This window comes from Drosophila miranda, assembly GCF_003369915.1.
Source record: "Drosophila miranda strain MSH22 chromosome Y unlocalized genomic scaffold, D.miranda_PacBio2.1 Contig_Y1_pilon, whole genome shotgun sequence".
Taxonomy (NCBI): domain Eukaryota; kingdom Metazoa; phylum Arthropoda; class Insecta; order Diptera; family Drosophilidae; genus Drosophila; species Drosophila miranda.
The window spans coordinates 27,337,298-27,346,070 of NW_022881603.1; the positions used below are offsets into that span (position 1 = coordinate 27,337,298).

At 44.6% G+C, this 8,773-nt stretch overlaps 2 long non-coding RNA genes across 2 annotated transcripts; both read right to left on the reverse strand.

Moving 5' to 3' along the window:
• Positions 1–1,001: 1,001 nt before the first annotated feature.
• LOC117189328 lies at positions 1,002–2,352 on the reverse strand. Its single transcript, XR_004473352.1, has 3 exons — positions 2,246–2,352; positions 1,330–1,471; positions 1,002–1,256 (listed from the first exon to the last, which is right to left on the reverse strand). It is a non-coding gene; the product is annotated as an uncharacterized LOC117189328 (long non-coding RNA).
• A 5,390-nt stretch (positions 2,353–7,742) lies between these two features.
• LOC117189404 lies at positions 7,743–8,319 on the reverse strand. The gene is made up of 3 exons (XR_004473392.1): positions 8,227–8,319; positions 8,069–8,162; positions 7,743–8,008 (listed from the first exon to the last, which is right to left on the reverse strand). It is a non-coding gene; the product is annotated as an uncharacterized LOC117189404 (long non-coding RNA).
• Between the last annotated feature and the right edge of the window lie 454 nt (positions 8,320–8,773).

Sequence of the window (8,773 nt, forward strand, 5' to 3'; positions counted from 1 at the left end):
AAGAACGCGGGGGAACGTTGTGAGTTGCTGCGGACACCGCAACTCTACGGTTATACCCGATACTAAGTCAGTATGGCTCTCCTCCGGCAGACGCCGCTAATATTAAGCGACCCGACAAAGAGTGCGTGCGAGAGAGACAGAAAATCAGTCTGAGCGTGACGTCGGGCGCTGCGTAGCCACTGCAAATTGATTTGTTCCTATTGGCTATAAAAATGATCTGATCTGATCCAGATTCAGCAATCTGATTGATATGGTCATTATCTATGATTCTGCGTTTTTAGTTTTCTCGAATCTGCAATATTGTGAATGCAACAGATTTTCGTCCTTTGTGTGGGCGAAAAGGGGTGGGGCGAAATTTTGAGGTACACGTTTTATAGTAAGATCTAACAGGAGTGCGGATACCAAATTTGGTTACTCTAGCCTTAATAGTCTCTGAGATTTTTGAATATCCCCAGATTTTCGTCCTTTGCGGGGCGGAAGGGGGTGTGGCGAAATTTTGAAACAAACTCGTCTCGGTCAGATATATTAGGAGTGTGGATACCAAATTTGGTTGCTCTAGCTTTTACAGTCTCTGAGATCTAGGCGCTAATGTTTTACTCTAAGCAAAGCCGCCTATGCTACGTGTGTGTTAGAGAGAGACATGGCGAGAAAAAATGAAATTGTTTTCTTGATGCTGGCTATAATAATAATACGACCCAAAAGGAGGGGGCCAGGGGAGGCTGTGGAGCATCTCGCCTGATGGAGGGAGAGAGAGAGAGAAAGAGAGGAAGAAATTTATGCTTTGTTTTGCCCTGCCGAAACATGGAACATCAATTCTCGTTAACTTTTCATGCACGACTGGCCCGATGGCACACGGAATACATACCATTCCATACCATCCCATTCCGTACCAAGCCATGCCTTACGCCGAATGCATTCCGATTCGATTCGATTCGATCCGATTCTTTGCATAGCCATCGGACCCTCCAAAAGAAAAACAAACCAAAAACCAAGTGAAAACCATTGCATTCTGAAAGATGTATCTACAATCTTTTGGTGGTGGGGGGCGAGGGGGTACCCCATACCCTTTAAATGTTTAATGAGTGTCCTGTGGCTAGTGCTTCTGTCCGAAATACACGGCCACGCATATTAATGCTATGAAACAGAGTAAAAATATTATCACAAAGCAGCAATATTTCCGATTTTGGCACCAACAACAGCCGGGCTGTGCGGAGTCCAGGGAGGAATCCGCCGAGGGCTTCACAATCATTTTTTTGCTATTCGGTTATAGAAGAAAATATTAGGAATTACAAGCGATATGGATTCGCAATTTGTTCGATTGATAATTACATGCCTGACGTTTGACACTTGCCTGTGTCTACGGGAGTGTTCCTGGTACAGTTGTGTTCCCAGATTCGATCGAAAAACTTTCATGTTTCCATTGATTTCCAGTAGCTGTCCTTCGTTTCTATAAAACCCGGGGCTTGGCGACCTGTACCGGGTTTTGTTGTTGTACCAATCCGGATTTTTAAGAAAGATAATACTTGATTAAAATAATAATTAAAATTTTTTTAAAAATCTCTCAATATTACAGAGCCAATCGGCCGCCTCTCCGAAGATAATATTCCACCACGATCGGTCCAAGGTTGCATTCTTGGCCGTCGCGTTCGGGTTCTGCCAACCCGAACTCATTCGAGGCTTTAGTTTTTCCCCACAATAGACTTTTTCCAGCACATATTCGTTTCCGAATCATTGGCTAACCTCAATCCTCCAATCGTAAGCCTCTTTCCTCATGGGAGCAAATGAATCAATTGTTTGCCGTCTTCGCCTCCGACTTTACACACAATTGAGCTTTGGACATGGCCGACATAAGCCACAAGAAATGGTTTCATTAACTTGGCCAGTGAAAAGCCCATCTATTTTACGCACATTTCCAATTCTCTGCCACTCGAATTTAAATATGCAAAGCACCTCCTGGCTGGTGTGTTGACCTTCGGTGACAACAAAGAGCACAGCGTTGGCCATTCAATAAAAATGTAAATTAACTTATCAATTACAATGCCCCCAAACAAAAACACAACAAATAAACTGCATGGCCATTAAGGCGGTTGCGGAAACTCCGGCGGATGACTAGGCGCGTGCGGCTCGGCTTCCATTCTCCAGGAAGGCAGGACAGCTGTGCGGCCACGAATTTGGGATGCTCTTTGCTCTTTGCCACTTTACAACTATCTTTTCTTGGCTCCTTTTCGATCAGAATATCACTCACTTAGCACTTGGTTCCCCTTTGCAACCAATTGAAATATTTCTCATAGTTGCGGCGCCTTAAATCAGCTGTTTTGGCGATGGAACGTCATTAATACCACGCACTATCGATAGACTCTTACAATTTAATCGTTAAAAATTAGACACAAACCAAAATTCAATGTTTCTTTTGATTGAAGATCATTTATATTGAAAAACCCATGATATTGCCTCATCCACTAAAAAAAGCCCTTCATTTTATTCCAAAACTCACTCGGACTTCCAAAAGCAACCTTAAACCAAATAGAATCTCCGATTTCAAGTATTTTTTTTCTCAATCGAAAGATGTTCTAGAACTATCGATAGCCAGCCATCGATATAGTTTCACAAGCTTCCAAGTGGCAATATTCTTCTTCCATCTTTTCTGCATAGAAAATTATTAAGTAAAAAAGCCGAAGAAAATGATTAAACCCAAGGATGACTCCCATATTGATTGGTCCCAGCTGGCCTTGGATCTGTTGCTGTACGATGCGGTGGACAGGAACATCACTGTGAGCCCGGAACTGGCCAAAGAATTGCTGAACATGTGCTTTGGTAAGTGAACCATTGCGCGGAGAGGCAAACTCTCTTGAACGACTCTCGTGTTGTGTTGCAGGTGATGCCATGCCTGGCGGTGGCAAAAGCCTGCAACCGCAAGTACATCCTCAAGGCGGATCTGAGAATGTTCAATTACATCTGTAGCCGGGACAGCGACAGTTCGGGCAGCCCTTCAACGCGAGGCCTGTGACTCTCAGACCTTTTTCTTCGCGACGCCAGTGACTCAGACCTTTTTCTTCGCAAGGCCAGTGACTGTAAGACAGAGGCCTTTGATTCTTCAACCTTTTACTGGATCTACTTTCAATGGCAAATGCTTTCAAGGCCCAAAACTGATTAAAACCAGGATTTAAATTCATTTCTCGTCTTTCGAATGATCATCGAGCAGGAAGTGCAGAAAGTGTGAAATTTTTGGCTAAAAGATATTCGTAAACCATTTCTTAGAGGTCCCAATATCGTAATACCCTTTCTGTTAGGGTACACAAAAAATGTCTGCCCTCCACGGACTCAAGGTCCAATCTTGTGGCCACTCCCTCGCCCTCTCCACCCGGCAAAGTAACGTTTTTCTTATGAAAATTTCCCCCCAGCGATAAAATATTCCTGGCTCATAATTTTTATTTCCGTTATTCGAGTTTCCAGACAAATTATGACCACGATTTCAGAGCTGGCTTTCAACGATTGCTGGCCGCTCCTACAGGAGAGTGCTTGCTGCAGAGAGGTCCTAGTGCCTGCTGCTGCTGGAGCCAAGCGATAAGCATTTGCGTGATTAATGAATAGAGTACCCCACGAGCCCCAGCCAGGCCTCCAGTCCATTCCCAGGGTCCCGCTTTCAGCTCTGACTGGGAAAAAGAGTTGCCAAAAGGCCAACTGCGGAGATCTTTCCATAAATAAACAATTAGGTCTACCAGTTCCAGCGCCACACCACAATTGGTGGGGGGGGAGTAGCGCCCGCCCAATTAGAACACGTAAGCCTGCACGCTTTGCCCATTTGAATTTATATTGAAATTTAATTTAATTAATAGAGCGACTCGCGAGAAGGAGAGTCCAAGACTCGGCCAATCAGCCGCCCACTCACCCACCCACCAGGTGTTTGGCGTCTCCCCCTCTCTCTGTTATCGCAGCGGGAAGTGTCGAAACAGTCAACTCAATAACTGTTTATTTTAGTTGGCACATTTCCAATTTCGGTTTGGCCCATGTTTGTCGTTGAGTCACCCGTTGGGCATGGCAAGGGGGGGCAACGGGGGCAAGAGTTTGAGGCTGATTTGCTCTACATACACAAACACACACACACACACATACATGCAGCTCTTCAACGCTTTTCCGCTGGTCACGCAGTTTATTTTCATTGTTTTTGCATGGATTTTCCATCTCAATTGGCGGTTTTGCCTCATAAATTTTTCCTAGAAAGTTTTTTAGAGCAGAGAGAGAGCATAAACCAAGGGATCATTATATTTATTGCCCAAAAGTACTTTATTTTGTGGATTACAAAGCCTTTGAGCGGAAGTTCCTGCTTAAAAAGCCACTACTTTGATGGATCTCCTTCCAATTTCCACTTTTCTGTTACATTTCTGGTCTCCAAAGTGGTTCTGTTTCGTAAAAGATGTTCCCCAAAATTGTATAGTTCTTCAATCCAAGAAAGTATCTTTTTTAAATGTGATTTTAGTGCCTTTAAAAGTCTTATAAGGCATGAAAATCATTTGTAAGAGCCTTGCTTTAAAGTTCCTTCTATGGAAATCATCTTAAGATCCCTCAGACCATGTTCTTATCTTCAAAGATTACATTTCCCCTCCCCTTTGTGGATAATTCCATTCATAGCTCCTACTTCCTGCAGGTGCACACCGTGGCTGCTTCCTGCAGGTCCCTTCCAAGTGGCAGATCTTTTCCTATGCAGATTTTTGTCTTTGACTTTTCCTTCCATTCACTTTCCAATGGATTCGTTTCGATCTCCGCCCACACACCACCCACTCACCACACAGTGGCTGGACACCGCAACTCTACAGTTATACCCGATACTAAGTCAGTATGGCTCTCCTCCGGCAGACGCCGCTAATATTAAACGACACGACAAAGAGTGCGTGCGAGAGAGACAGAAAATCAGTCTGAGCGTGACGTCGGGCGATGCGTAGCCACTGCAAATTGATTTGTTCCTTTTGGCTATACAAATTATCTGATCTAAACCAGATTCAGCAATCTGATAGATATGGTCGTTATCTATGATTCTGCGTTTTTAGTTTTCTCGAATGTGCAATATTGTGGATGCAACAGATTTTCGTCCTTTGTAGGGGCGGAAGGGGATGGGGCGAAATTTTGGGATATACGTTTTATAGTGAGATTTAACAGAAGTGCGGATATTAAATTTGGTTACTCTAGCCTTAATAGTCTCTGAGATTTGTGGATGCCCTAGATTTTCGTCCTTTGCGTGGGCGGAAGGGGGTGTGGCGAAATTTGGACACGAAACGGTCAAGGTCCGATATCACAGGAGCGTGGATACCAAATTTGGTTGCTCTGGCTCTTATAGGTTCTGAGATCCTTGAACTCATATTTTGCAATTGGCAAAACCGACCATGAAACCTGTGTGTTAGAGAGAGACAGAGCGAGAAAGCATGAAATTGTTTTCTTGATTATGGCTATAATCATTATACGATCTGGTTTCGATTTTGCACTCTAGAAGATATAGTCATCTTCTACGATTCTGCGTTTTTAGTTTTCTCGTATCGTCGAAATTGTGGATGCCACAGATTTTCGTCCTTTGTGGGGGCGGAAGTGGGCGGGGCGAAGTTTTGAAATATTTTTGTAGCAGTGACATTTCACAGAAGTCTGAATCGAAAACATCGTTGCTCTAGCTCTTCTAGTCTTTGAGCACTAGGCGCTGAAGGGGACGGACAGACGGACAGACGGACGGACGGACAGACAGACATGGCTCAATCGACTCGGCTATTGATGCTGATCAAGAATATATATACTTTATGGGGTCGGAAACGATTCCTTCTGGACGTTACACACATCCACTTTTACCACAAATCTAATATACCCCAATACTCATTTTGAGTATCGGGTATAAAAAAGGGGAAAGAGTGAAAACAAGAGAGGACGAGTGCTGTGTCGGAAAACAATATCCAGTCGAGAGGCATCCAAACAGCGGGTGCCTCCATACAGAGCTCCTAAAATGCCAGTTGGGGTACGTGATCGTTGCATTTCGTTCCGGCTTTTGTTTGTGCTGCCATCGACACCAGTACCAGTGGGGGCCACCCTCCCCCTCTACCGACCCTGTTTGCTCTTGGCCATGAAGCGCGAGAGATAGAGAGAAAGTTTTTCGACGGTGTAGCGCGAATTTGTTGCAATTTCTCATTGTCAGCGAACGCGTTCGCCGGTAAATTTTGATTAAACGCTCCACGGGAGTTGGTCGGGTATGGAATGGAGCACCCATTACCCAGTTGGTGGCCAAAATCTTTTCATTTGAATTTTGATAAATGGAGACTGTTGCAAAGCGATATGTTATGTAATTTAGTGATTCGAAATATTGAAAAGATAGTTAAATATTTGTACAACTCTCTCCCTCTCTCTCTCTCTCTCTCTCTGGTAATAAATGGATCTGTGTCTGGGTCTATCTGTGAAGTTCATGACTCAACCACTGTCGTGGGAACGAGAAAGGTCTGGTATCGAAGCACATGTCCCATCCTTCTGCCACTCTTTCCACAAGATTAAATCGATTGCTCGGCCCCTTAATAAACCTGATTAAAAGACAACTGCCATCAAAAGGAGAGCCCAAAACTGCAGTCCGACTACAAATTGAGGGCCCTGCCAACAAACAAGCTGTAATAATAATTTCGTGCCAATTAATCAGCGTTAATAAGCGTTAAATCAGAGAACTGATTTCAATGGAACTTCTTTCAACGGAAACATCTCCGAGGCCAAACGAGGCGTCAACAATTCAAGAAAACGATATTCATACCAGGCCTTCCATTTGGAAAGGGATAGGCTACCCAGAAGGCAGACTTTACCAAAGGCCAGTAACCGGATGCTGCCCCGAAAACCCCCCAAGAGGCCTACTGTGACCCCTCTCTGACGACCTGCGGACCTGGCAAGCACTACATTAATGATTGCCCATAAAGGAGGTGAAAGATCTAATGGATACAGTGTCCATTAGAAAACCCAGGAGGACTTTCCAAGAGGATCTTCGAGAGAAAAATCATAAGGCTTTACATTCTTTATACTCGAACCAAGAGTATTCCGCCTTGGGTTTAATGATTCGCTTGACATTTCCAAGGGTCTCCACTGCTCCACCGCTCGAGGGCTGTTCGTTTTGTTTTCATTCTTTATACTCGAACCAAGAGTATTCCGCCTTGGGTTTAATGATTCGCTTGACATTTCCAAGGGTCTCCACTGCTCCACCGCTCGAGGGCTTTTCGTTTTGTTTTCATTCGAGAACCATTGACTCGTTCGGTTCTTGTTTTCTTTAACCTTTTTTTAAAGCTTTTGCAAATACAGACAGACATACCTCTTTTCGAATTGTCTTCCGATTGCCAGCTTAATTGCTTCGCTGTGGGTCTGTCTGTCGGTACGAGAGGCTCCCTTCAGAGATGGCCGTAGGTGCTCCATAACAAGCTAATGAAATGGGAATTCAGCATTGAATGTGGGCCCAACAGAACGAACGAACGAGTGAGTGAGTCGGGCAACTGTCAAAAATCAACCTGAGGCACAGGGCCAATAAAGAACACAAAAAGCCAGCAAAAAATGAAGAGAAGAAAAACAAACATAAACGTCATGCAAATCGTATGGTAATTGCTGTCATCGCTGGCCCTTGGCTGGCTGTCTCTCTCGAGTGTTTTGTAAATGCCAGAAAAAATTAAATTCCAGACATGCATACAACAATAAATACGGTGAAGGGGTCACAGGAGGGAGGGGGGGGGGGGGGGGGGGGGGGGGGGGTGTCTGTCTGTCAGAAGCAAAACCGCAGCAAATGACATTGTTCCACACTTTGGGCTGGCAATCGAAAGGATTTTCCCTTGGATCCTTGATGGATTAGCCCTCAATTCAGGTGTCAGGTGTCAGCCCTCTGCGGGCGTGACAATATTCACATGGACGCTGCGGAGACGCTGCATTTGGGAGACCTTTGTGGGCGATGGTCTCCGCAATGAACCCGCTTGTTCCTATTCTCACAAGACGCTTCCCTGACGATGAATGCCGATAAATGCTGCGGTGGAAGGGTACTCTTAGAAGCCTGGTCTTGCATGGCTTATGGGTCAAAACCTACAAAACTTATAGGATTTCCCAACATTAGAAATCCACCGAAAAACCAACGAAAAAAGAGAGCTTTATCGCCGCACAGGAGCTAGTGGTGGAAGAAACTGTGATAATTAAAACTAATTACAGTATTTATTAATTTCGAAACAAAGTTTTTAAAATATTTACCATAAAACCAAATAATTTTCGAGTGTTTTTCCCCAATATTTACATATGTGCCAAAGGAGTACTTTTGTTGGGTTTCTCCAGGTGTCGATAGCTCCAAGGCATAAACCAACACTGTCATCAAAGCAAACGTTGCTCAACACTGTCACGTTTCTTATTTTTTGTGTTTGCCATAAGGAAATTCCTGCAGCAGGTGCACGGCACTGAAGTGCCCCCCATTCGCTTTTTTTTATAGAGGTAAGATGATCCGCGCTCCGATTTGGCTAATTAACACATCGATTACAAGATTGCGCGTTTAATTAATGGATGCTCTCTGCGGCGCTGCATTTGTGTGGACTTCTGGTCTTGATTCTCTGCAAACTGGTTGCGCGTCTAGGTGTCTATTTTTAGAGCCAGGTGCAGCCTCCCATCCAATGCGAACCAGTTGTGCGAACCGCGCAATCATCGTGGCCATCATTACGAGAGCATCATCATCAAGTCGTTGGCGCTGCTGACAGACAGCCTCGGGCTGCCAATATCGCTTACGGTCAACGTCGCGACCATGATGGCC